Source organism: Ranitomeya variabilis, chromosome 2 (assembly GCF_051348905.1).
Source record: "Ranitomeya variabilis isolate aRanVar5 chromosome 2, aRanVar5.hap1, whole genome shotgun sequence".
NCBI lineage: Eukaryota > Metazoa > Chordata > Amphibia > Anura > Dendrobatidae > Ranitomeya > Ranitomeya variabilis.
Window position 1 is genome coordinate 155,486,950 of NC_135233.1, and position 27,066 is coordinate 155,514,015.

At 38.3% G+C, this 27,066-nt stretch overlaps 7 non-coding genes across 7 annotated transcripts; all 7 read right to left on the reverse strand.

The window, feature by feature from the left end:
- Positions 1-14,407: 14,407 nt before the first annotated feature.
- On the reverse strand, positions 14,408-14,490 carry TRNAL-UAA (transfer RNA leucine (anticodon UAA)). The gene has a single exon. It is a non-coding gene; the product is annotated as a tRNA-Leu (tRNA).
- Positions 14,491-16,010: 1,520 nt separating this feature from the next.
- On the reverse strand, positions 16,011-16,093 carry TRNAL-UAA (transfer RNA leucine (anticodon UAA)). The gene has a single exon. It is a non-coding gene; the product is annotated as a tRNA-Leu (tRNA).
- A 1,635-nt stretch (positions 16,094-17,728) lies between these two features.
- TRNAL-UAA (transfer RNA leucine (anticodon UAA)) lies at positions 17,729-17,811 on the reverse strand. The gene has a single exon. It is a non-coding gene; the product is annotated as a tRNA-Leu (tRNA).
- A 1,632-nt stretch (positions 17,812-19,443) lies between these two features.
- TRNAL-UAA (transfer RNA leucine (anticodon UAA)) lies at positions 19,444-19,526 on the reverse strand. The gene has a single exon. It is a non-coding gene; the product is annotated as a tRNA-Leu (tRNA).
- A 778-nt stretch (positions 19,527-20,304) lies between these two features.
- On the reverse strand, positions 20,305-20,387 carry TRNAL-UAA (transfer RNA leucine (anticodon UAA)). The gene has a single exon. It is a non-coding gene; the product is annotated as a tRNA-Leu (tRNA).
- A 777-nt stretch (positions 20,388-21,164) lies between these two features.
- On the reverse strand, positions 21,165-21,247 carry TRNAL-UAA (transfer RNA leucine (anticodon UAA)). The gene has a single exon. It is a non-coding gene; the product is annotated as a tRNA-Leu (tRNA).
- Positions 21,248-22,025: 778 nt separating this feature from the next.
- Positions 22,026-22,108, reverse strand: TRNAL-UAA (transfer RNA leucine (anticodon UAA)). The gene has a single exon. It is a non-coding gene; the product is annotated as a tRNA-Leu (tRNA).
- Between the last annotated feature and the right edge of the window lie 4,958 nt (positions 22,109-27,066).

The following is a 27,066-nucleotide window of genomic DNA, read 5'->3' on the forward strand; positions in this document are numbered from 1 at the left end:
AACACAACCTCACAAGACTCTGTGGGCCAAAATATGGATAAATTATAGCTCTCAAAATGTGGTGATGCAAAAACTATTTTTGGAAATAAAAAGCGTCTCTTAGCGTGTTACAGCTGCCAAACATAAAGACACGCTATAAAAATCTGCTATAAATAGTAAATCAAACCCTCCTTTATCACCCCCTTAGTTAGGGAAAATAATACAATTAAAAAATGAAATGTATTTATTTCCATTTTCCCATTAGGGTTAGGGTTAGGGTTGGGGGCTAAGGTTAGGGTTATGGTTGGAGCTAAAGTCAGGGTCTGGGGCTAAAGTTAAGGTTAGGGTTGGGGCTAAAGTTAGGGTTTGGATTATGTTTATGGTTGGGGTTAGGGTTGGGATTAGGGTTAGGGGTGTGTCAGTGTTATGGGTGTGGTTGGGGTTATAGTTAGGGTTGAGATTAGGGCTTGTATTATGGTTAGGGGTGTGTTTTGGTAGGGGTATGATCAGGGTTATGGTTAGGGTTGGGATTAGAGTTAGGTGTGTGGTTAGAGTTATGGTTGGGATTAGGCTTAAGGGTGCATTGGGGTTAGGGTTGGAGTTAGAACTTGGGTGGTTTCCACTGTTTAGGCACATCAGGGGCTCTCCAAACACGACATGGCATCCGATCTCAATTCTGCCAATTCTGCGTTGAAAAAGTAAAATGGTGCTCCTTCCCTTCCGAGCTCTGCCGTGTGCCCAAACAGTGGTTCTCCCCACATATGGGGTATCAGCGTACTCAGGACAAATTGAACAACAACTTTTGCAGTCTAATTTCTCCTGTTACTCTTGTGAAAATAAAAATTTTGGGGCTAAAATATAATTTTGTGGAAAAAAATTATTTTTTATTTTCACGGCTCTGCATTATAAACTTAGCGAACCACTTGGGTGTTCAAAGTTCTCACAATACATCTAGATAAGTTCCTTTGGGGTCTAGTTTCCAATATGGGGTACTTGTGGGGGTTTCTACTGTTTAGGTACATCAGGGGCTCATCAAACGCAACGTGACGCCCGCAGACCATTCCATCAAAGTCTGCATTCAAAAACAGCGCTCCTTCCCTTCCGAGCTCTGCCATGTGCCCAAACCATGGTTCACCCCCATATATGGGGTATCAGTGTATTCAGGACAAATTGGACAACAATGATTGGGGTCCAATTTCTCCTGTTACCCTTGGGAAAATTTAAAAATTGCCGGCTAAAAGATCATTTTGTGGAAAAAAATGATTTTTTAATTTTCACCGCTCTACATTCTAAACTTTAGTGAAACAATTGGGGGTTCAAAGTGCTCACCACACATCTAGATAAGTGCCTTTGGGGGTCTACTTTCCAAAGTTGGGTAACTGGTGGGGGGTTTCCACTGTCTAGGCACATCAGGGACTCTCCAAACGCGACATGGTGTCTGATCTCAATTCCAGCCAATTTTGCATTGAAAAATCAAACTGCGCTCGTATTTGTCCGAGCTCTGCCATATGCTCAAACAGTGGTTTACCCCCACATATCAGGTATCAATGTACTCAGGGCAAATTGCACAACAACTTTTGTGGTCCAATTTCTCCTGCTACCCTTGGAAAAATAAAAAAATTGCCGGCTAAATCATCAATTTGTGGAAAAAAATATGATTTTTTATTTTGCACCACTCTACATTCTAAACTTTAGTGAAACAATTGGGGGTTCAAAGTGCTCACCACACATCTAGATAAGTTCCTTTGGGGGTCTACTTTCCAAAATAGGGTCACTTGTGGGGGTTTCCACTGTTTAGGCACATCAGGGGCTCTCCAAACGTGACATGGTGCCCGATCTCAATTCCAGCCAATTTTGCATTGAAAAATCAAACTGTGCTCCTTCCCTTCCAAGCTCTGCCATGCGCCCAAACAGTGGTTTACCTCCACATATCAGGTATCAACGTACTCAGGGCAAATTACACAACAACTTTTTGGGTCCAATTTTTCCTGTTACCCTTAGGAAAATAAAAAATTGCCAGCTAAAAGATCATTTTGTGGAAAAAATATGATTTTTTAATTTTCACCACTCTACATTCTAAACTTTAGTGAAACAATTGGGGGTTCAAAGTTCTCACCACACATGTAGCTAAGTTCCTTAGGGGGTCTCCTTTCCGAAATGGGGTCACTTGTGGGGGGTTTCCACTGTTTAGGCACATCAGGGGCTCTCCAAATGCGACATGGTGTCCTATCTCAATTCCAGCCAACTTTGCATGGAAAAATCAAACTGTGCTCCTTCCCTTCCGAGCTCTGCCATGCGCCCAAACAGTCACTTTTAGGCATTTTCTGTTATATAGGCCCCTCAAAGTCACTTCAAGTGTGAGGTGGTTCCTAAAACAAATGGTTTTGCAAATTTTGTTGTAAAAATGAGAAATCGCTGGTCAAATTTTAACCCTTATAAGTTGCTAACAAAAAAATTATGTTTCCAAAATTGTGACAATGTAAAGCGGACATGTGGGTCATGTTATTTATTAACTATTTTGCATGATATGACTCTCGAATTTAAGGGCATAAAAACGAAAGTTTACAAATTGCAAAATTTTCAACATTTTCGCCAAATTTCCGTTTTTTCACACATAAACGCAAGTCATATCGAAGTAATTTTACCACTATTATAAAGTACAATATGTCACGAGAAAACAATCTCAGAATCACCAGGATCCGTTGAAGCGTTTCAGAGTAATGACCTCATAAAGTGACAGTGGTCAGAATTGAAAAAAATGGCCTGGTAAGGAAGTTGAAAACAGGCTTCAGGGTAAAGGGGTAAAGCCACTCTGGGGAGAGCTCAAGCACACAGTTCATGCTAGACAGCCCAGGAATTTTCAGGAACTGGAGGCTTTTTGCCAAAAAGAGTTGGCAGCCTTACCACCTGAGAAAATAACGAACCTCATCCACAACTACCACAAAAGACTTCAAGCTGTCATTGATGTTATAGGGGGCAATACACGGTAATACTAAAAACAATAATAATAATTTTATTTCTATAGCACCAACATATTCCGCAGCACTTTACTTTTTAGGCCGTCGTCACACGCAGCATAGGGAAATACGGTCTGTATTTTACGGACGTGAAGCGCAGTAATTTTCCCAAAACACTGTTCCATATTCAATGCGAGGATGCGATTTTTACGGACAAATGTATCCGTGTGTCATCCGTATGGCATCCGTATGGCTTCCGTACAGCGTTTTTTTCTCGCAGGCTTGCAAAATGGACAAATCATGGATCCATCGGCTAAAATATTCCTAAAAACATATATACAGTCTATATATATATTTGTCAGTGAGACACATATATATATTTATATTGAATACAGCGCTAGATAGCAGAAAAGCCGGTTATTCAATTGCCGGCTTTTGCTATCTCCTTCCCAAACCCGACATGATATGAGACATGGTTTTCATACAGTAAACCATCTCATATCCCTTTTTTTATTACATATTCCTCTTTACTAATGTAACATGTGTCTGTGTGTAAAATTTTGAAGCTCTAGCTATTAAATTAAAGGATTAAATCCCGGAAAAAAATTGACGTGGGCTCCCGTGCAATTTTCTCCGCCAGAGTGGGAAAGCCAGTGACTGAGGACAGATATTAATAGCCTAGGGAGGTACCATGGTTTTAGGACCCCCCCTGGCTAAAAACATCTGCCCCCAGCCACCCCAGAAAAGGCACATCTGTAAGATGCGCCTATTCTGGCACTTAGCCTCTCTCTTCCCACTCCCCTGTAGCAGTGGGATATGGGGTAATGAAGGGTTAATGTCACCTTGCTGTCATGATTCTCAATGGCGAGAGAACATAGCCCAGCATATATGAGAACTAGCTCTTGGAAGATGGAAACTATACTGACCATGAACTAAACCTGCCGCACAACTAGAAGTGGCCGGGTAGCATGCCTACGTTTTTTTATCCCTAGATGCCCAGCGCCAGCCGGAGAACTACCTAATCCTAGCAGAGGAAAAGACAGTCCTGGCTCACCTCTAGAGAAATTTTCCCAAAAGGCAGACAGAGGCCCCCACATATATTGGCGGTGATTTAAGATGAAATGACAAACGTAGTATGAAAATAGGTTTAGCAAAATCGAGGTCCGCTTACTAGATAGCATGAAGACAGAAAGGGCACTTTCATGGTCAGCAGAAAACCCTATCAAAACACCATCCAGAAATTACTTTAAGACTCTAGCATTAACTCATAACACCAGAGTGGCAATTTCCGCTCACAAGAGCTTTCCAGACACAGTAACGAAACAGCAGCTGTGAACAGGAACAAAATGCAAAAACACACAAGGACAAAAGTCCAACTTAGCTGGGAGTTGTCTAGTAGCAGGAACATGCACAGAAAGGCTACTGATTACATTGTTGACCGGCATGAAACTGACAGAGGAGCAAGGTTATATAGCGACTCCCACATCCTGATAGGAGCAGGTGAACAGAGGGGATGATGCACACAAGTTAAATTCCACAAGTGGCCACAGGGGGAGCCCCGAATCCAATTTCACAACAGTACCCCCCCCTCAAGGAGGGGGCACCGAACCCTCACCAGAACCACCAGGGCGATCAGGATGAGCCCTATGAAAGGCACGGACAAGATCGGAGGCATGAACATCAGAGGCAGTGACCCAAGAATTATCCTCCTGACCGTATCCCTTCCATTTGACCAGATACTGGAGTTTCCGTCTGGAAACACGAGACTCCAAGATCTTTTCCACAACGTACTCCAACTCACCCTCAACCAACACCGGAGCAGGAGGCTCAACGGAAGGCACAGCTGGTACCTCATACCTGCGCAACAATGACCGATGAAAAACATTATGAATCGAAAAGGATGCAGGGAGGTCCAAACGGAAGGACACAGGGTTAAGAATCTCCAATATCTTGTACGGGCCGATGAACCGAGGCTTAAACTTAGGAGAAGAAACCCTCATAGGGACAAAACGAGAAGACAACCACACCAAGTCCCCAACACAAAGCCGAGGACCAACACGACGACGGCGGTTGGCAAAAAGCTGAGTCTTCTCCTGGGACAACTTCAAATTGTCCACCACCTGCCCCCAAATCTGATGCAACCTCTCCACCACAGCATCCACTCCAGGACAATCCGAAGATTCCACTTGACCGGAGGAAAATCGAGGATGAAACCCCGAATTACAGAAAAACGGGGACACCAAGGTGGCAGAGCTGGCCCGATTATTGAGGGCGAACTCCGCCAAAGGCAAAAAAGCAACCCAATCATCCTGATCCGCAGACACAAAACACCTCAAATATGTCTCCAAGGTCTGATTAGTCCGCTCGGTCTGGCCATTAGTCTGAGGATGGAAAGCAGACGAAAAAGACAAATCTATGCCCATCCTAGCACAGAATGCCCGCCAAAATCTAGACACGAATTGGGTCCCTCTGTCAGAAACGATATTCTCCGGAATACCATGCAAACGAACAACATTTTGAAAAAACAGAGGAACCAACTCGGAAGAAGAAGGCAACTTAGGCAAGGGAACCAGATGGACCATCTTAGAGAAACGGTCACACACCACCCAGATGACAGACATCTTCTGAGAAACAGGCAGATCCGAAATAAAATCCATCGAGATGTGCGTCCAAGGCCTCTTCGGGATAGGCAAGGGTAACAACAATCCACTAGCCCGAGAACAACAAGGCTTGGCCCGAGCACAAACGTCACAAGACTGCACAAAGCCTCGCACATCTCGTGACAGGGAAGGCCACCAGAAGGACCTTGCCACCAAATCCCTGGTACCAAAGATTCCAGGATGACCTGCCAACGCAGAAGAATGAACCTCAGAGATGACTCTACTGGTCCAATCATCAGGAACAAACAGTCTACCAGGTGGGCAACGATCAGGTCTATCCGCCTGAAACTCCTGCAAGGCCCGCCGCAGGTCTGGAGAAACGGCAGACAATATCACTCCATCTTTAAGGATACCTGTGGGCTCAGAATTACCAGGGGAGTCAGGCTCAAAACTCCTAGAAAGGGCATCCGCCTTAACATTCTTAGAACCCGGTAGGTAAGACACCACAAAATTAAACCGAGAGAAAAACAACGACCAGCGCGCTTGTCTAGGATTCAGGCGCCTGGCAGACTCAAGGTAAATTAAATTTTTGTGGTCAGTCAATACCACCACCTGATGTCTGGCCCCCTCAAGCCAGTGACGCCACTCCTCAAAAGCCCACTTCATGGCCAAAAGCTCCCGATTCCCAATATCATAATTCCGCTCGGCGGGCGAAAATTTACGGGAAAAAAAAGCACAAGGTCTCATCACGGAGCAGTCGGAACTTCTCTGCGACAACACCGCCCCAGCTCCGATTTCAGAAGCGTCGACCTCAACCTGAAAAGGAAGAGCAACATCAGGCTGACGCAACACTGGGGCGGAAGAAAAGCGGCGCTTGAGCTCCCGAAAGGCCTCCACAGCATCAGGGGACCAATCAGCAACATCAGCACCCTTCTTAGTCAAATCAGTCAATGGTTTTACAACATCAGAAAAACCAGCAATAAATCGACGATAAAAGTTAGCAAAGCCCAAAAATTTCTGAAGACTCTTAAGAGAAGAGGGTTGCGTCCAATCACCAATAGCCTGAACCTTGACAGGATCCATCTCGATGGAAGAGGGGGAAAAAATGTATCCCAAGAAGGAAATCTTCTGAACCCCAAAAACACACTTAGAACCCTTCACACACAAGGAATTAGACCGCAAAACCTGAAAAACCCTCCTGACCTGCTGGACATGAGAGTCCCAGTCATCCGAAAAAATCAGAATATCATCCAGATACACAATCATAAATTTATCCAAATAATCGCGGAAAATGTCATGCATAAAGGACTGGAAGACTGAAGGGGCATTTGAAAGACCAAAAGGCATCACCAAATACTCAAAATGGCCCTCGGGCGTATTAAATGCGGTTTTCCACTCATCCCCCTGCTTGATTCGCACCAAATTATACGCCCCACGGAGATCAATCTTAGAGAACCACTTGGCCCCCTTTATACGAGCAAACAAATCAGTAAGCAGTGGTAACGGATATTGATATTTAACAGTGATTTTATTCAAAAGTCGATAATCAATACACGGCCTCAAAGAGCCGTCTTTCTTAGACACAAAGAAAAAACCGGCTCCTAAGGGAGATGACGAAGGACGAATATGTCCCTTTTCCAAGGACTCCTTTATATATTCTCGCATAGCAGCGTGTTCAGGCACAGACAGATTAAATAAACGACCCTTAGGGTATTTACTACCCGGGATCAAGTCTATGGCACAATCGCACTCCCGGTGCGGAGGTAGTGAACCAACCTTGGGTTCTTCAAAAACGTCACGAAAGTCAGACAAGAATTCAGGAATCTCAGAGGGAATAGATGATGAAATGGAAACCAAAGGTACGTCCCCATGAGTTCCTTTACATCCCCAGCTTAACACAGACATAGCTCTCCAGTCGAGGACTGGGTTATGAGATTGCAGCCATGGCAATCCCAGCACCAAAACATCATGTAGATTATACAGCACCAGAAAGCGAATAACCTCCTGGTGATCCGGATTAACACGCATAGTCACTTGTGTCCAGTATTGTGGTTTATTACTAGCCAATGGGGTGGAGTCAATCCCTTTCAGAGGTATCGGAGCCTCCAATGGCTCCAAATCATACCCACAGCGTTTGGCAAAGGACCAATCCATAAGACTCAAAGCAGCGCCAGAGTCGACATAGGCGTCCGCGGTAATAGATGACAAAGAACAAATCAGGGTCACAGATAGAATAAACTTAGACTGTAAAGTGCTAATTGAAACAGACTTGTCAGGCTTCTTAGTATGCTTAAAGCATGCTGATATAACATGAGTTGAATCACCACAATAGAAGCACAACCCATTTTTTCGTCTAAAATTCTGCCGCTCGCTTCTGGACAGAATTCTATCACATTGCATATTTTCTGGCGTTTTCTCAGTAGACACCGCCAAATGGTGCACAGGTTTGCGCTCCCGCAGACGCCTATCGATCTGAATAGCCATCGTCATGGACTCATTCAGACTCGCAGGCACAGGGAACCCCACCATAACATCCTTAATGGCATCAGAGAGACCTTCTCTGAAAATCGCCGCCAGGGCGCACTCATTCCACTGAGTAAGCACAGACCATTTGCGGAATTTTTGGCAGTATATTTCAGCTTCATCTTGCCCCTGAGACAAGGACATCAAGGCCTTTTCCGCCTGAAGCTCTAAATGAGGTTCCTCATAAAGCAACCCCAAGGCCAGAAAAAACGCATCCACATTGAGCAACGCAGGATCCCCTGGTGCCAATGCAAAAGCCCAGTCCTGAGGGTCGCCCCGGAGCAAGGAAATTACAATCCTGACCTGCTGTGCAGGGTCTCCGGCAGAGCGAGACTTCAGGGACAAAAACAATTTGCAATTATTTTTAAAATTTTGAAAGTGAGATCTATTCCCCGAGAAGAATTCAGGCAAAGGAATTCTAGGCTCAGACATAGGTGCATGAACAACAAAATCTTGCAAATTTTGTACCTTTGTGGCGAGATTATTCAAACCTGTAGCTACACTCTGAAGATCCATTTGAAACAGGTGAACACAGAGCCATTCAAGGATTAGAAGGAGAGGAAGAGAGGAAGGCTGCAGTATAGGCAGACTAGCAAGTGATTCAATTAAGAGCACACTCAGAACTAGAGGGAAAAAAAAAAAAATTGTAGCAGACTTCTTTCTTCTCTCCTTTCTCAGCCAGACATTTAACCCTTTTTTGGGCCGGTCAAACTGTCATGATTCTCAATGGCGAGAGAACATAGCCCAGCATATATGAGAACTAGCTCTTGGAAGATGGAAACTATACTGACCATGAACTAAACCTGCCGCACAACTAGAAGTGGCCGGGTAGCATGCCTACGTTTTTTTATCCCTAGATGCCCAGCGCCAGCCGGAGAACTACCTAATCCTAGCAGAGGAAAAGACAGTCCTGGCTCACCTCTAGAGAAATTTTCCCAAAAGGCAGACAGAGGCCCCCACATATATTGGCGGTGATTTAAGATGAAATGACAAACGTAGTATGAAAATAGGTTTAGCAAAATCGAGGTCCGCTTACTAGATAGCATGAAGACAGAAAGGGCACTTTCATTGTCAGCAGAAAACCCTATCAAAACACCATCCAGAAATTACTTTAAGACTCTAGCATTAACTCATAACACCAGAGTGGCAATTTCCGCTCACAAGAGCTTTCCAGACACAGTAACGAAACAGCAGCTGTGAACAGGAACAAAATGCAAAAACACACAAGGACAAAAGTCCAACTTAGCTGGGAGTTGTCTAGTAGCAGGAACATGCACAGAAAGGCTACTGATTACATTGTTGACCGGCATGAAACTGACAGAGGAGCAAGGTTATATAGCGACTCCCACATCCTGATAGGAGCAGGTGAACAGAGGGGATGATGCACACAAGTTAAATTCCACAAGTGGCCACAGGGGGAGCCCCGAATCCAATTTCACAACACCTTGCTATTGTAAGGTGACATTAAACCAGGTTAATAATGGAGAGGCATCAATTATGACACCTATCCATTATTAATCCAATAGTATGAAATGGTTAATAAAACACACACACATTATTAAAAAGTATTTTAATGAAATAAAGACACAGGGTGTTTTAATACTTTATTATACTCTCAATCCACCTGAAGACCCTTGTCACCTGAAATAAAGTTAAACAAAACAAACAACAATATTCCATACCTTCCGTCGATCAGTTTTGTGAAAAAGAGAAAAGTTCCCAGGCTCGAGTTCATATGAGTTCATCCAGCAGAGGGCGCATTACTGCGTCTCGAGGTAACTACAGGACATTCCCCTGCATTCCATTCATTCACAAATTTTTACACACAGGAGCACAGCTCCATTAGCAGAGCTCCTGGGTGTAAAATGATTTAACCCCTTCAGATGGATTTACAGCGTGGGACAAGACTGATCGACGGAAGGTATGGAATATTGTTGTTTGTTTTGTTTAAATTTAATGAGAGTATAATAAAATATTAAAACACCCTATGTCTTTATTTCATTAAAGTACTTTTTAATAATGTGTGTGTGTCTTTTATTAACCATTTCATACTATTGGATTAATAATGGATAGGTGTCATAATTGACGCCTCTCCATTATTAACCTGGCTTAATGTCACCTTACAATAGCAAGGTGTCATTAACCCTTCTTTACCCCATATCTCACCTCTACAGGGGAGTGGGAAGAGAGAGGCTAAGTGCCAGAATAGGCGCCTCTTACAGAAGTGCCTTTTCTGGGGTGGCTGGAGACAGATGTTTTTAGCCAGGGGGGGTCCTATAACCAAGGAACCTCCCTAGGCTATTAATATCTGCCCTCTGTCACTGGCTTTCCCACTCTGGCAGAGAAAATTGCGCTGCAGCCCACGCCAATTTTTTCCGTGATTTAACCCTTTAATTTAATAGCTAGACACCCCAAATTTTACACAGAGACACTAGTTACATTAGTAAAGAGGAATATGTAAAATAAGAAGGGATATGAGATGGTTTACTGTATGTAAACCATGTCTCATATACTGTCGGGTTTGTGAAGGAGAGAGCAAAAGCCGGCAATTGAATTATCGGCTTTTCTGCTATCTAGCGCTGAATTAAATATAAATATATATGTGTCTCAATGAAATATATATATATATATATATATATATATATATATATATATATATATACCTATTCTATGTGTACACATTTATTCTACCTATTCTATTCTATTCTGTCAGTGTGATTTTACTGTACACCACACTGAATTGCCGGCTTTTCTAGAGAACACCGCTGCGTATTTCTCGCAAGTCACATGCATGGTCCATGTGTAATCCGGTGTCACACTCAGCGTAGGGAAATACGGTCCGTATTTTACGGCAGTAAAATGCAGTAATTTTCCCAAAACACTGTTCCGTATTCAATGCGAGGATGTGATTTTTACGGACAAATGTATTCGTGTGTCATCCGTATGGCATCCGTATGGCTTCCGTATGGCAATTTTTTTCTCGCAGGCTTGCAAAATGGACAAATCATGGATCCATCGGCTAAAATATTCCTAAAAACATATATACAGTCTATATATATATATGTCAGTGAGACACATATATATATTTATATTGAATACAGAGCTAGATAGCAGAAAACCCGGTAATTCAATTGCCTGTGACACCCTGTGTCTTTATTTCATTAAAATACTTTTTAATAAAGTGTGTGTTTTATTAACCATTTTATACTATTGGATTAATAATGGATAGGTGTCATAATTGATGCCTCTCCATTATTAACCTGGCTTAATGTCACCTTACAATAGCAAGGTGACATTAACCCTTCATTACCCCATATCCCACTGCTAAAGAGAAAGGCTAAGTGCCAGAATAGGGGCATCTTACAGATGTGCCTTTTCTGGGGTGGCTGGGGGCAGATGTTTTTAGCCAGGGGGGTCCTATAACCATGGTACCTCCCTAGGCTATTAATATCTGCCCTCTGTCACAGACTTTCCCACTCTAGCGGAGAAAATTGCGCGGGAGCCCACGCAAATTTTTTCCGGGATTTAACCCTTTAATAGCTAGACACCCCAAATTTTACACAGAGACACTTGTTACATTAGTAAAGAGGAATATGCAAAATAAGAAGGGATATGAGATGGTTTACTGTATGTAAACCATGTCTCATATACTGTCGGGTTTTTTGAAAGAGAGAGCAAAAGCTGGCAATTGAATTACCGGCTTTTCTGCTATCTAGCGCTGAATTAAATATAAATATACATATATATGTATGTGTCTCACTGACATATATATATATATACATATATTTATATATATATATACCTATTCTATGTGTACACATTTATTCTACCTATTCTATTCTGTCAGTGTGATTTTACTGTACACCGCACTGAATTGCCGGCTTTTCTAGAGAACACCGCTGCGTATTTCTCGCAAGTGACACGCATGGTCCGTGTGTAATCCGTAATTTTCTCGCCCCCATAGACTTTCACTGGTGGATTTTTTGCAGCATGCTGCGATTTTCTATGGCCGTACAAGACCGTATAATAAGGATCCGTAAAATACGGCAGATAGGAGCAGGGCCATAGAGAATCATGGTACCGTATGCAATCCTTATTTTCTGCGCCTCTCATACATCCATAAAACACACCAGTGTGATGCCGGCCTTAGAGGGGACTTTTACCGACAATAAAATACATGACAGCATAACAATAATCACATAAATCAACAGATGCCAAGAGGAATGAGGGCCCTGCTCGCAAGCTTACAATCTATGAGAAATTGGAGAGACATGAAAGGTGGATGGTAACAATTGTTTTCCTTGTTCTGACCAGCAATAGTGTAATGCTGCATGAACCAGATGGCCAGTAGTTTGAATATTTACCTCAAATATTCAACTTTGTCTTAATCCCTACATTTTCCTCAATTTTTAAATTTGGAACTTAATGTAACATCATGCTGTAATGTACTGAAGATTCATGTCATGATGGAAAAAAATAAACATACAAATGTGATAGTTAGGGGTATTGAAGGGTTATTTCTGCACTATTTGGCAGCAATAACTTTTCTTTTGCTCAAACATTACTCCATTTTCAGAAACCTTGTAGAATTTTAAGTATAAAACACATACCAGGAGTGAATCGAACCCACGTGGATACATTTCCATTGGATTTTAAGTCCAACGCCTTAACCACACGGCCATCCTGGTGAATGCACATGCATTTTTAGATTTCGTAGGCAGCTAGGGTTTATTGAATGTGTGCTCAGTTACGAAGTTTGCACTAGCAGAATTTTTTTAAGCTACTTATCAAGAGCTTTAGACAGACCTTTACTGGGAACCTTACTGTTGACTGTAAATTTCATCCAGAAAAAAATATTTTTCCACTATATGTAGACTTTCATTTTTTATTATATGCTTAGTGTGGTGACCAAGAGTGAATATTGGAATAAAATGCCATCGAGAATTGTAAATAACACTAATCACAAAGTTCTAGTTTCTTTAGACAGCTTATCCTCTCGAAAAAAACTCTCATAGTTGACAATTTCATCACTTTACCATATGCCAGATTTTCTCAGACATATTTTACATTTCATGACATCCAACGCACACAGGCCATGTTTTTTTCTGGATTACCCCCTCTCAAGTAGATAATGTTTTTTGTGAATGGATTGCACTATAATTCTTAATTTCTCATATTATTATAACATCAAATGTTTCTTTGATACCGTAGTTTGAATATATACCTCAAACATTCAACTTTGTCTTAATCCCTACATTTTCCTCAATTTTTAAATTTGTAACTTACTATAATATCATGCTCTAATGTATTAGAGATTCATCTCATAATGGAAAAAATAAACATAAAATGGCGATAGTATGGGGTATTGAATGGTTAATACTGCACTATCTGGCAACAAGAACTTTTCTTTTGCTCAAAAATTAATACAATTTCAGAAACCTTGTAGAATTTCAAGTATAAAACTCAAACCAGGAGTGGGGATCGAACCCACACGGATACATATCCATCGTATCTTAAGTCCAACACCTGAACCATTCACCCATCCTGGTGAACACACATGAACTTCGGGATTTCGTAGGCAGCTAGTGTTTATTGAATGTCTGCTCAGTTACGAAGTTTGCACTTACTGAATTTTTTTAAGCCAGTTATCAAGAGCATTAGACAGACCTTTACTGGGAACTTTACTGTTGACTGTAAATTTCATCCAGTAAAATTATTTTTCCACTATATGTAGACTTTCATTTTTTATTATATGTTTAGTGTTGTGACCAAGAGTGAATATTTGAATAAAATGCCATCGAGATTAGTAAATAACACTAAACACAAAGTTCTAGTGTCTTTAGACAGCTTATCCTCTCGAAAAAAAACCTCATAGTTGATAATTTTATCAATTTACTATATGCCAGATTTTCTATGACTTAGTTTACATTTCATGACATCCTACGCACACAGGTCATCTTTTTTTCTGGATTACCCCCTCTCAAGTAGATAATGTTTTTTGTGAATGGATTGCACCATATTTCTTAATTTCTCATATTATTATAACATCAAATGTTTATTTGATACCGTAGTTTGAATATATACCTCAAACATTCAACTTTGTCTTAATCCCTAAATTTTCCTCAATTTTTAAATTTGTAACTTACTTATCATTAATTTGTTACTTACTTATCATTCATGATCTAATGTATTAGCGATTCATCTCATAATGGTAAAAATAAACATAAAATGGCGATAGTATGGGGTATTGAATGGTTAATACTGCACTATCTGGCAACAAGAACTTTTCTTTTGCTCAAAAATTAATACAATTTCAGAAACCTTGTAGAATTTCAAGTATAAAACTCATACCAGGAGTGGGGATCGAACCTACGCAGATACATATCCACTGCATCTTAAGTCCAACGCCTTAACCACTCGGCCATCCTGGTGAATGCACATGAATTTTTGTATTTCATAGGCAGCTAGTGTTTATTGAAGGTGTGCTCAGTTACGAAGTTTGCACTAACAGAATTTTTTTAAGCCACTTATCAAGAGCATTAGACAGACCTTTACTGGGAACCTTACTGTTGACTGTAAATTTCATCCAGTAAAATTATTTTTCCACTATATGTAGACTTTCATTTTTTATTATATGTTTAGTGTTGTGACCAAGAGTGAATATTTGAATAAAATGCCATTGAGATTTGTAAATAACACTAATCACAAAGTTGTAGTTTCTTTAGACAGCTTATCCTTTCGAAAAAAAACCTCATAGTTGACAATTTCTTCACTTTACTATATGCCAGATTTTCTAAGACTTAGTTTACATTTCATGACATCCTACGCACACAGGCCATCTTTTTTTCCGGATTACCCCCTCTCAAGTAGATAATGTTTTTTGTGAATGGATTGCACTATAATTCTTAATTCCTCATATTATTATAACATCAAATGTTTCTTTGATACCGTAGTTTGAATATATACCTCAAACATTCAACTTTGTCTTAATCCCTAAATTTTCCTCAATTTTTAAATTTGTAACTTACTATAATATCATGCTCTAATGTATTAGCGATTCATCTCATAATGGAAAAAATAAACATAAAAGGGCGATAGTATGGGGTATTGAATGGTTAATACTGCACTATCTGGCAACAAGAACTTTTCTTTTGCTTCATTACTCCAATTTTACCTCAAATATTCAACTTTGTCTTAATCCCTAAATTTTCCTCAATCTTTAAGTTTGGAACTTACTGTAATATCATGCTCTAATGTATTTTAAGCCACTTATCAAGAGCATTAGACAGACCTTTACTGGGAACTTTACTGTTGACTGTAAATTTCATCCAGAAAAAAATATTTTTCCACTATATGCAGTCTTTCATTTTTTATTATATGTTTAGTGTTGTGACAAAGAGTGAATATTTGAATAAAATGCCATCGAGATTAGTAAATAACACTAAACACAAAGTACTAGTGTCTTTAGACAGCTTATCCTCTCGAAAAAAAAACTCATAGTTGATAATTTTATCAATTTACTATATGCCAGATTTTCTAAGACTTAGTTTACATTTCATGACATCCTACTCACACAGGCCATCTTTTTTTCTGGATTACCCCCTCTCAAGTAGATAATGTTTTTTGTGAATGGATTGCACCATATTTCTTAATTTCTCATATTATTATAACATCAAATGTTTATTTGATACCGTAGTTTGAATATATACCTCAAACATTCAACTTTGTCTTAATCCCTAAATTTTCCTCAATTTTTAAATTTGTAACTTACTATAATATCATGCTCTAATGTATTAGAGATTCATCTCATAATGGAAAAAATAAACATAAAAGGGCGATAGTATGGGGTATTGAATGGTTAATACTGCACTATCTGGCAACAAGAACTTTTCTTTTGCTCAAAAATTAATGCAATTTCAGAAACCTTGTAGAATTTCAAGTATAAAACTCATACCAGGAGCGGGGATCGAACCTACGCAGATACATATCCATTGGATCTTAAGTCCAACGCCTTAACCACTCGGCCATCCTGGTGAATGCACATGAATTTTAGGATTTCGTAGGCACCTAGTGTTTACTGAATGTGTGATCAGTTACGAAGTTTCCACTAACAGAATTTTTTTAAGCCACTTATCAAGAGCATTAGACAGAACTTTACTGGGAACCTTACTGTTGACTGTACATTTCATCCAGAAAAAAATATTTTTCCACAATATGTAGACTTTCATTTTTTATTATATGTTTAGTGTGGTGATCAAGAGTGACTATTGGAATAAAATGCCATCGAGATTTGTAAATAACACTAATCACAAAGTTCTAGTTTCTTTAGACAGCTTATCCTCTCAAAAAAAACCTCATAGTTGACAATTTCATTACTTTACTTTATGCCAGATTTTCTCAGACTTTGTTTACATTTCATAATATCCTGCGCACACAGGGCATCTTTTTTTCTGGATTACCCCCTCTCAAGTAGATAATGTTTTTTGTGAATGGATTGCACCGTATTTCTTAATTTCCCATATTATTATAACATCAAATGTTTTTTTGACACCGTAGTTTGAACATATACATCAAATATTCAACTTTGTCTTAATCCCTAAATTTTCCTCAATTTTTAAGTTTGGAACTTACTGTAATATCATGCTCTAATGTATTAGAGATTCATCTCATAATGGAAAAAATAAACATAAAAGGGCGATAGTATGGGGTATTGAAAGGTTAATACTACACTATTTGGTAATAAGAACTTTTCTTTTGCTGAAACATTACTCCATTTTCAGAAACCTTGCAGAATTTCAAATATAAAACTCATACCAGGAGTGGGGATAGAACCCAAGCAGATACATATACCATTGTATCTTAAGTCTAATGCCTTAACCACTTGGCCATCCTGGTGAATGCACATTAATTTTTGGATTTCGTAGGCAGCTAGTGTTTACTGAATGTGTGATCAGTTACAAAGTTTCCGCTAACAGAATTTTTTGAAGCCACTTATCAAGAGCATTAGACAGACCTTTACTGGGAACCTTACTGTTGACTGTACATTTCATCCAGAAAAAAATATTTTTCCACTATATGTAGACTTTCATTTTTTATTATATGTTTAGTGTGGTGACCAAGAATGAATATTGGAATAAAATGCCATCGAGATTAGTAAATAACACTAAACACAAAGTTCTAGTTTCTTTAGACAGCTTATCCTCTCGAAAAAAAACCTCATAGTTGATAATTTTATCACTTTACTATATGCCAGATTTTCTAAGACTTAGTTTACATTTCATGACATCCTACGCACACAGGCCATCTTTTTTTCTGCATTACCCTCTCTCAAGTAATGTTTTTTGTGAATGGATTGCACCATATTTCTTAATTTCTCATATTATTATAACATCAAATGTTTATTTGATACCGTAGTTTGAATATATACCTCAAACATTCAACTTTGTCTTAATCCCTAAATTTTCCTCAATTTTTAAATTTGTAACTTACTATAATATCATGTTCTAATGTATTAGAGATTCATCTCATAATGGAAAAAATAAACATAAAAGGGCGATAGCATGGGGTAATGAATGGTTAATACTGAACTATCTGGCAACAAGAACTTTTCTTTTGCTCAAAAGCTAATACATTTTCAGAAACCTTGTAGAATTTCAAGTATAAAACTCATACCAGGAATGGGGATCGAACCCACGCGGATACATATCCATTGGATCTTAAGTCCAACGCCTTAACCACTCGGCCATCCTGGTGAAAGCATATGAATTTTTGGATTTCGTAGGCAGATAGTGTTTATTGAAGGTGTGCTCAGTTACGAAGTTTGCACTAACAGAATTTTTTTAAGCCACTTATCAAGAGCATTAGACAGACCTTTACTGGGAACCTTACTGTTGACTGTAAATTTCATCCAGAAAAAAATATTTTTCCACTATATGTAGACTTTCATTTTTTATTATATGTTTAGTGTTGTGACCAAGAGTGAATATTTGAATAAAATGCCATTGAGATTTGTAAATAACACTAATCACAAAGTTCTAGTTTCTTTAGACAGCTTATCCTTTCGAAAAAAAACCTCATAGTTGACAATTTCATAACTTTACTATATGCCAGATTTTCTAAGACTTAGTTTACATTTCATGACATCCTACGCACACAGGCCATCTTTATTTCCGGATTACCCCCTCTCAAGTAGATAATGTTTTTTGTGAATGGATTGCACTATAATTCTTAATTCCTCATATTATTATAACATCAAATGTTTCTTTGATACCGTAGTTTGAAAATATACCTCAAACATTCAACTTTGTCTTAATCCCTAAATTTTCCTCAATTTTTAAATTTGTAACTTACTATAATATCATGATCTAATGTATTAGCGATTCATCTCATAATGGAAAAAATAAACATAAAAGGGCGATAGTATGGGGTATTGAATGGTTAATACTGCACTATCTGGCAACAAGAACTTTTCTTTTAGATCAGTTACGCACCATATTTCTTAATTTCATGATCTAATGTATTAGCGATTCATCTCATAATGGAAAAAATAAACATAAAAGGGCGATAGTATGGGGTATTGAATGGTTAATACTGCACTATCTGGCAACAAGAACTTTTCTTTTAGATCAGTTACGCACCATATTTCTTAATTTCTTATATTATTATAACATCAAATGTTTATTTGATACCGTAGTTTGAATATATACCTCAAACATTCAACTTTGTCTTAATCCCTAAATTTTCCTCAATTTTTAAATTTGTAACTTACTATAATATCATGATCTAATGTATTAGCGATTCATCTCATAATGGAAAAAATAAACATAAAAGGGCGATAGTATTGGGTATTGAATGGTTAATACTGCACTATCTGGCAACAAGAACTTTTCTTTTAGATCAGTTACGCACCATATTTCTTAATTTCATGATCTAATGTATTAGCGATTCATCTCATAATGGAAAAAATAAACATAAAAGGGCGATAGTATTGGGTATTGAATGGTTAATACTGCACTATCTGGCAACAAGAACTTTTCTTTTAGATCAGTTACGCACCATATTTCTTAATTTCTCATATTATTATAACATCAAATGTTTATTTGATACTGTAGTTTGAATATATACCTCAAACATTCAACTTTGTCTTAATCCCTAAATTTTCCTCAATTTTTAAATTTGTAACTTACTTATCATTAATTTGTTACTTACTTATCATGATCTAATGTATTAGCGATTCATCTCATAATGGTAAAAATAAACATAAAAGGGCGATAGTATGGGGTATCGAATGGTTAATACTGCACTATCTGGCAACAAGAACTTTTCTTTTGCTCAAAAATTAATACAATTTCAGAAACCTTGTAGAATTTCAAGTATAAAACTCATACCAGGAGTGGGGATCGAACCTACGCAGATACATATCCATTGCATCTTAAGTCCAACGCCTTAACCACTCAGCCATCCTGGTGAATGCATATGAATTTTTGGATTTCGTAGGCAGCTAGTGTTTATTGAAGGTGTGCTCAGTTACGAAGTTTGCACTAACAGAATTTTTTTAAGCCACTTATCAAGAGCATTAGACAGACCTTTACTGGGAACCTTACTGTTGACTGTAAATTTCATCCAGAAAAAAATATTTTTCCACTATATGTAGACTTTCATTTTTTATTATATGTTTAGTGTTGTGACCAAGAGTGAATATTTGAATAAAATGCCATTGAGATTTGTAAATAACACTAATCACAAAGTTCTAGTTTCTTTAGACAGCTTATCCTTTCGAAAAAAAACCTCATAGTTGACAATTTCATAACTTTACTATATGCCAGATTTTCTAAGACTTAGTTTACATTTCATGACATCCTACGCACACAGGCCATCTTTATTTCCGGATTACCCCCTCTCAAGTAGATAATGTTTTTTGTGAATGGATTGCACTATAATTCTTAATTCCTCATATTATTATAACATCAAATGTTTCTTTGATACCGTAGTTTGAAAATATACCTCAAACATTCAACTTTGTCTTAATCCCTAAATTTTCCTCAATTTTTAAATTTGTAACTTACTATAATATCATGATCTAATGTATTAGCGATTCATCTCATAATGGAAAAAATAAACATAAAAGGGCGATAGTATGGGGTATTGAATGGTTAATACTGCACTATCTGGCAACAAGAACTTTTCTTTTGCTCAAACATTACTCCATTTTCAGAAACCTTGTAGAATTTCAAGTATAAAACTCTTACCAGGAGTGGGGTTCGAACCCACGTGGAAACATATCCATTGGATCTTAAGTCCCACGCCTTAACCACTCGGCCATCCTGGTGAATGCACATGAATTTTAGGATTTCGTAGGCACCTAGTGTTTACTGAATGTGTGATCAGTTACGAAGTTTCCACTAACAGAATTTTTTGAAGCCACTTATCAAGAGCATTAGACAGACCTTTACTGGGAACCTTACTGTTGACTGTACATTTCATCCAGAAAAATTTTTTTTTCCACTATATGTAGACTTTCATTTTTTATTATATGTTTAGTGTGGTGATCAAGAGTGAATATTGGAATAAAATGCCATCGAGATTTGTAAATAACACTAATCACAAAGTTCTAGTTTCTTTAGACAGCTTATCCTCTCGAAAAAAACCTCATAGTTGACAATTTCATTACTTTACTATATGCCAGATTTTCTCAGACTTTGTTTACATTTCATAATATCCTACGCACACAGGCCATCTTTTTTTCTGGATTACCCCCTCTCAAGTAGATAATGTTTTTTGTGAATGGATTGCACCGTATTTCTTAATTTCCCATATTATTATAACATCAAATGTTTCTTTGATACCGTATTTTGAATATATACCTCAAACATTCAACTTTGTCTTAATCCCTAAATTTTCCTCAATTTTTAAATTTGTAACTTGCTATAATATCATGATCTAATGTGTTAGCGATTCATCTCATAATGGAAAAAATAAACATAAAAGGGCGATAGTATGGGGTATTGAATGGTTAGTACTGCACTATGTGGCAACAAGAACTTTTCTTTTGCTCAAAAATTAATACAATTTCAGAAACCTTGTAGAATTTCAAGTATAAAACTCATACCAGGAGTGGGGATCGAACCCACGTGGAAACATATCCATTGGATCTTAAGTCCAACGCCTTAACCACTCGGCCATCCTGGTGAATGCACATGAATTTTTGGATTTCGTAGGCAGCCAGTGTTTATTGAATGTGTGCTCAGTTACGAAGTTTGCACTAACAGAATTTTTTTAAGCCACTTATCAAGAGCATTAGACAGACCTTTACTGGGAACCTTACTGTTGACTGTAAATTTCATCCAGAAAAATTTTTTTTTCCACTATATGTAGACTTTCATTTTTTATAATATGTTTTGTGTGGTGACCAAGAGGGAATATTGGAATAAAATGCCATCGAGATTTGTAAATAACACTAATCACAAAGTTCTAGTTTCTTTAGACAGCTTATCCTCTTGAAAAAAAAACCTCATAGTTGACAATTTCATTACTTTACCATATGCCAGATTTTCTCAGACATATTTTACATTTCATGATATCCTACGCACACAGGGCATCTTTTTTTCTGGATTACCCCCTCTCAAGTAGATAATGTTTTGTGTGAATGGATTGCACCATATTTCTTAATTTCTCATATTATTATAACATCAAATGTTTCTTTGATACCGTAGTTTGAATATATACCTCAAATATTAAACTTTGTCATAATCCCTAAAATTTCCTCAATTTTTAAGTTTGGAACTTACTGTAATATCATGTTCTAATGTATTAGAGATTCATCTCATAATGGAAAAAATAAACATAAAAGGGAGATAGTATGGGGTATTGAATGGTTAGTACTGCATTATCTGGCAACAAGATTTTTCTTTTGCTGAAATATTACTCCATTTTCAGAAACCTGGAAGAATTTCAAGTTCATAACTCATACCAGGAGTGGGGATTGAACCCACGCAGATACATATCCATAGGATCTTAAGTCCAAAACCTTAACCACTCGGCCAGCCTGGTGAACGCACATGAATTTTTGGATTTCGTAGGCAGCTAGTGTTTATTGAATGAGTGCTCAGTTATGAAGTTTGCACTAACAGAATTTTTGAAGCCACTTATCAAGAGCATTAGGCAGACCTTTACTGGGAACCTTACTATTGACTGTAAATTTCATCCAGAAAAAAATATTTTTCCACTATATGTAGACTTTCATTTTTTATTATATGTTTAGTGTGGTGACCAAGAGTGAATATTGGAATAAAATGCCATCGAGATTTGTAAATAACACTAATCACAAAGTTCTAGTTTCTTTAGACAGCTTATCCTCTCGAAAAAACCTCATAGTTGACAATTTCATCACTTTACTATATGCCAGATTTTCTAAGACTTAGTTTACATTTCATGACATCCTACGCACACAGGCCATCTTTTTTTCTGGATTACCCCCTCTCAAGTAGATAATGTTTTTTGTGAATGGATTGCACCGTATTTCTTAATTTCCCATATTATTATAACATCAAGTGTTTTTTTGACACCGTAGTTTGAATATATACCTCAAATATTCAACTTTGTCTTAATCCCTAAATGTTCCTCAATTTTTAAATTTGGAACTTACTGTAATATCATGCTCTAATAAATTAGAGATTCATCTCATAATGGAAAAAATAAACATAAAAGGGCAATAGTATGGGGTATTGAATGGTTAATACTGCACTATTTGGCAACAAGAACTTTTCTTATGCTCAAACATTACTCCAATTTTAGAAACATTGTAGAATTTCAAGTATAAAACTCATACCAGGAGTGAGGATCAAACCCACGCAGATACATATCCATTGGATCTTAAGTCCAACGCCTTAAAGACTGGGCCATCCTGGTGAATGCACATGAATTTTCGGATTTCGTAGGCAGCTAAAGTTTATTGAATGTGTGCTCAGTTACAAAGTTTGCACTAACAGAATTATTTTAAGCCACTTATCAAGAGCATTAGTCAGACCTTTACTGGGAACCTTACTGTTGACTGTAAATTTCATCTAGAAAAAAATATTTTTCCACTATATGTAGACTTTCATTTTTTATTATATGTTTAGTGTGGTGACCAAGAGTGAATATTGGAATAAAATGCCATCGAGATTTGTAAATAACACTAATCACAAAGTTCTAGTTTCGTTAGACAGCTTATCCTCTTGAAAAAAAACCTCATAGTTGACAATTTCATTACTTTACCATATGCCAGATTTTCTCAGACATATTTTACATTTCATGACATCCTACGCACACAGGGCATCTTTTTTTCTGGATTACCCCCTCTCAAGTAGATAATGTTTTTTGTGAATGGATTGCACCATATTTCTTAATTTCTCATATTATTATAACATCAAATGTTTCTTTGATACCGTAGTTTGAATATATACCTCAAATATTAAACTTTGTCATAATCCTTAAAATTTCCTCAATTTTTAAGTTTGGAACTTACTGTAATATCATGTTCTAATGTATTAGAGATTCATCTCATAATGGAAAAAATAAACATAAAAGGGAGATAGTATGGGGTATTGAATGGTTAGTACTGCATTATCTGGCAACAAGATTTTTCTTTTGCTGAAATATTACTCCATTTTCAGAAACCTGGAAGAATTTCAAGTTCATAACTCATACCAGGAGTGGGGATTGAACCCACGCAGATACATATCCATAGGATCTTAAGTCCAGAACCTTAACCACTCGGCCAGCCTGGTGAACGCACATGAATTTTTGGATTTCGTAGGCAGCTAGTGTTTATTGAATGTGTGCTCAGTTATGAAGTTTTTTGTGAATGGATTGCACCGTATTTCTTAATTTCCCATATTATTATAACATCAAGTGTTTTTTTGACACCGTAGTTTGAATATATACCTCAAATATTCAACTTTGTCTTAATCCCTAAATGTTCCTCAATTTTTAAATGTGGAACTTACTGTAATATCATGCTCTAATAAATTAGAGATTCATCTCATAATGGAAAAAATAAACATAAAAGGGCAATAGTATGGGGTATTGAATGGTTAATACTGCACTATTTGGCAACAAGAACTTTTCTTTTGCTCAAACATTACTCCAATTTTAGAAACATTGTAGAATTTCAAGTATAAAACTCATACCAGGAGTGAGGATCGAACCCACGCAGATACATATCCATTGGATCTTAAGTCCAACGCCTTAACCCCTTAATCCCATATGACGTACTATACCGTCGAGGTGGGGTGGGCCTTAATTCCCGGTGACGGTATAGTACGTCATACGCGATCGGCCGCGCTCACGGGGGGAGCGCGGCCGATCGCGGCCGGGTGTCAGCTGCATATCGCAGCTGACATCCGGCACTATGTGCCAGGAGCGGTCACGGACCGCCCCCGGCACATTAACCCCCGGCACACCGCGATCAAACATGATCGCGGTGTACCGGCGGTACAGGGAAGCATCGCGCAGGGAGGGGGCTCCCTGCGGGCTTCCCTGAGACGATCGGTACAAGGTGATGTACTCACCTCGCACCGAACGTCTTCTCCCTGCAGGCCCCGGATCCAAAATGGCCGAGGGGCTGTATCCGGGTCCTGCAGGGAGCACTTCCGGGTCGGAGCAGGCTGCAGATGAAAGCTGCAGCCTGCTCCGATGAAAGTATGATCGCAGATCTGATAGAGTGCTGTGCACACTATCAGATCTGCGATCTGTGATGTCCCCCCCTGGGACAAAGTAAAAAAGTAAAAAAAAAAATTTCCACATGTGTAAAAAAAAAAATAATAATTCCTAAATAAATAATAATAAAAAAAAATATATTATTCCCATAAATACATTTCTTTATCTAAAAAAAACAAACAAAAACAATAAAAGTACACATATTTAGTATCGCCGCGTCCGTAACGACCCAACCTATAAAACTGGCCCACTAGTTAACCCCTTCAGTAAACACCGTAAGAAAAAAAAAAAAAAAACTAGGCAAAAAACAACGCTTTATTACCATACCGCCGAACAAAAAGTGGAATAACACGCGATCAAAAAGACGGATATAAATAACCATGTTACCGCTGAAAACGTCATCTTGTCCCTCAAAAAACGAGCCGCCATACAGCATCATCAGCAAAAAAATAAAAAAGTTATAGTCCTCAGAATAAAGCGATGCCAAAATAATTATTTTTTCTATAAAATAGTTTTTATCGTATAAAAGCGTCAAAACATAAAAAAATGATATAAATGAGGTATCGCTGTAATCGTACTGACCCGACGAATAAAACTGCTTTATCAATTTTACCAAGCGCAGAACTGTATAAACGCCTCTCCCAAAAGAAATTCATGAATAGCTGGTTTTTGGTTATTCTGCCTCACAAAAATCGGAATAAAAAGTGATAAAAAATGGTCACGTGTCCGAAAATGTTACCAATAAAAACGTCAACTCGTCCCGCAAAAAACAAGACCTCACATGACTCTGTGGACCAAAATGTGGAAAAATTATAGGTCTCAAAATGTGGTAACGCAAAAACTTTTTTGCTATAAAAAGCGTCTTTTAGTCTGGTTTCACACTTGCGTTTTTATCTGCATGCGTTTTTTAAAAAAACCGCATGTGTGAAAAAATGCATGTAAACGCGGTAAAACGCATGCGTTTTTATAGAAAAACACAAGAAAACAAGAAAAAAACAAAAAACCCTAACCCTACCCCTAACCCTACCCCTAACCTGAAATACGTGGCACTGAAATACGTGGCACTGAAATATACCTTTATATACGTATATACGTATATAAGTGCCACGATATTTCAGTGGCCACGTATATAAGTGCCACGTATTTAAGTGCCACGTATTTAAGTGCCACGTATTTAAGTGCCACGTATTTAAGTGCCACGTATTTACGTGCCACGTATTTACGTGCCACGTATTTTTCAGTGCCTGAAATACGTGGCACTGAAATACGTGGCACTGAAATACGTGGCACTGAATTATCGTGGCACTGAAATATCGTGGCACTGAAGTATTTACGTGCCACGTATTTTTCAGTGCCTGAAATACGTGGCACTGAAATACGTGGCACTGAAATACGTGGCACTTAAATACGTGGCACTTAAATACGTGGCACTTAAATACGTGGCACTTAAATACGTGGCACTTATATACGTGGCACTTATATACGTGGCACTTATATACGTGGCACTTATGACTGTCAGAAAATGTTCAGTAAACGGTAAGGGGTAGGGTTTCAGGTAGAATTGGGGAGTTTCCACTGTTCAGGCACATCAGGGGCTCTCCAAACGCGACATGGCGTCCAATCTCAATTCCAGCCAATTCTGCGTTGAAAAAGTAAAACAGTGCTCCTTCCCTTCCGAGCTCTCCCGTGCGTCCAAAAAGGGGTTTACCCCAACATATGGGGTATCAGCGTACTAGGGACAAATTGAACAACAACTTCTGGGGTCCAAGTTCTCTTGTTATCCTTGGGAAAATAAAAATTTTGGGGGCTAAAAATCATTTTTGTGGGAAAAAAAATATGTTTTATTTTCACGGCTCTGCGTTGTAAACTGTAGTGAAACACTTGGGGGTTCAAAGTTCTCACAACACATCTAGATAAGTTCCTTGGGAGGTCTAGTTTCCAATATGGGGTCACTTGTGGGGGGTTTGTACTATTTGGGTACATCAGGGGCTCTGCAAATGCAACGTGACGCCTGCAGACCAATCCATTTAAGTCTGCATTCCAAATGGCGCTCCTTCCCTTCCGAGCTCTGTCATGCGCCCAAACAGTGGTTCCCCCCCACATAGGGGGTATCAGCGTACTCAGGACAAATTGGACAACAACTTTTGGGGTCCAATTTATCCTGATACCCTTGTGAAAATACAAAACTGGGGGCTAAAAAATCATTTTTGTGAAAAAGAAAAATAATTTTTATTTTCACGGCTCTGCGTTATAAACTGTAGTGAAACACTTGGGGGTTCAAAGTTCTCACAACACATCTAGATAAGTTC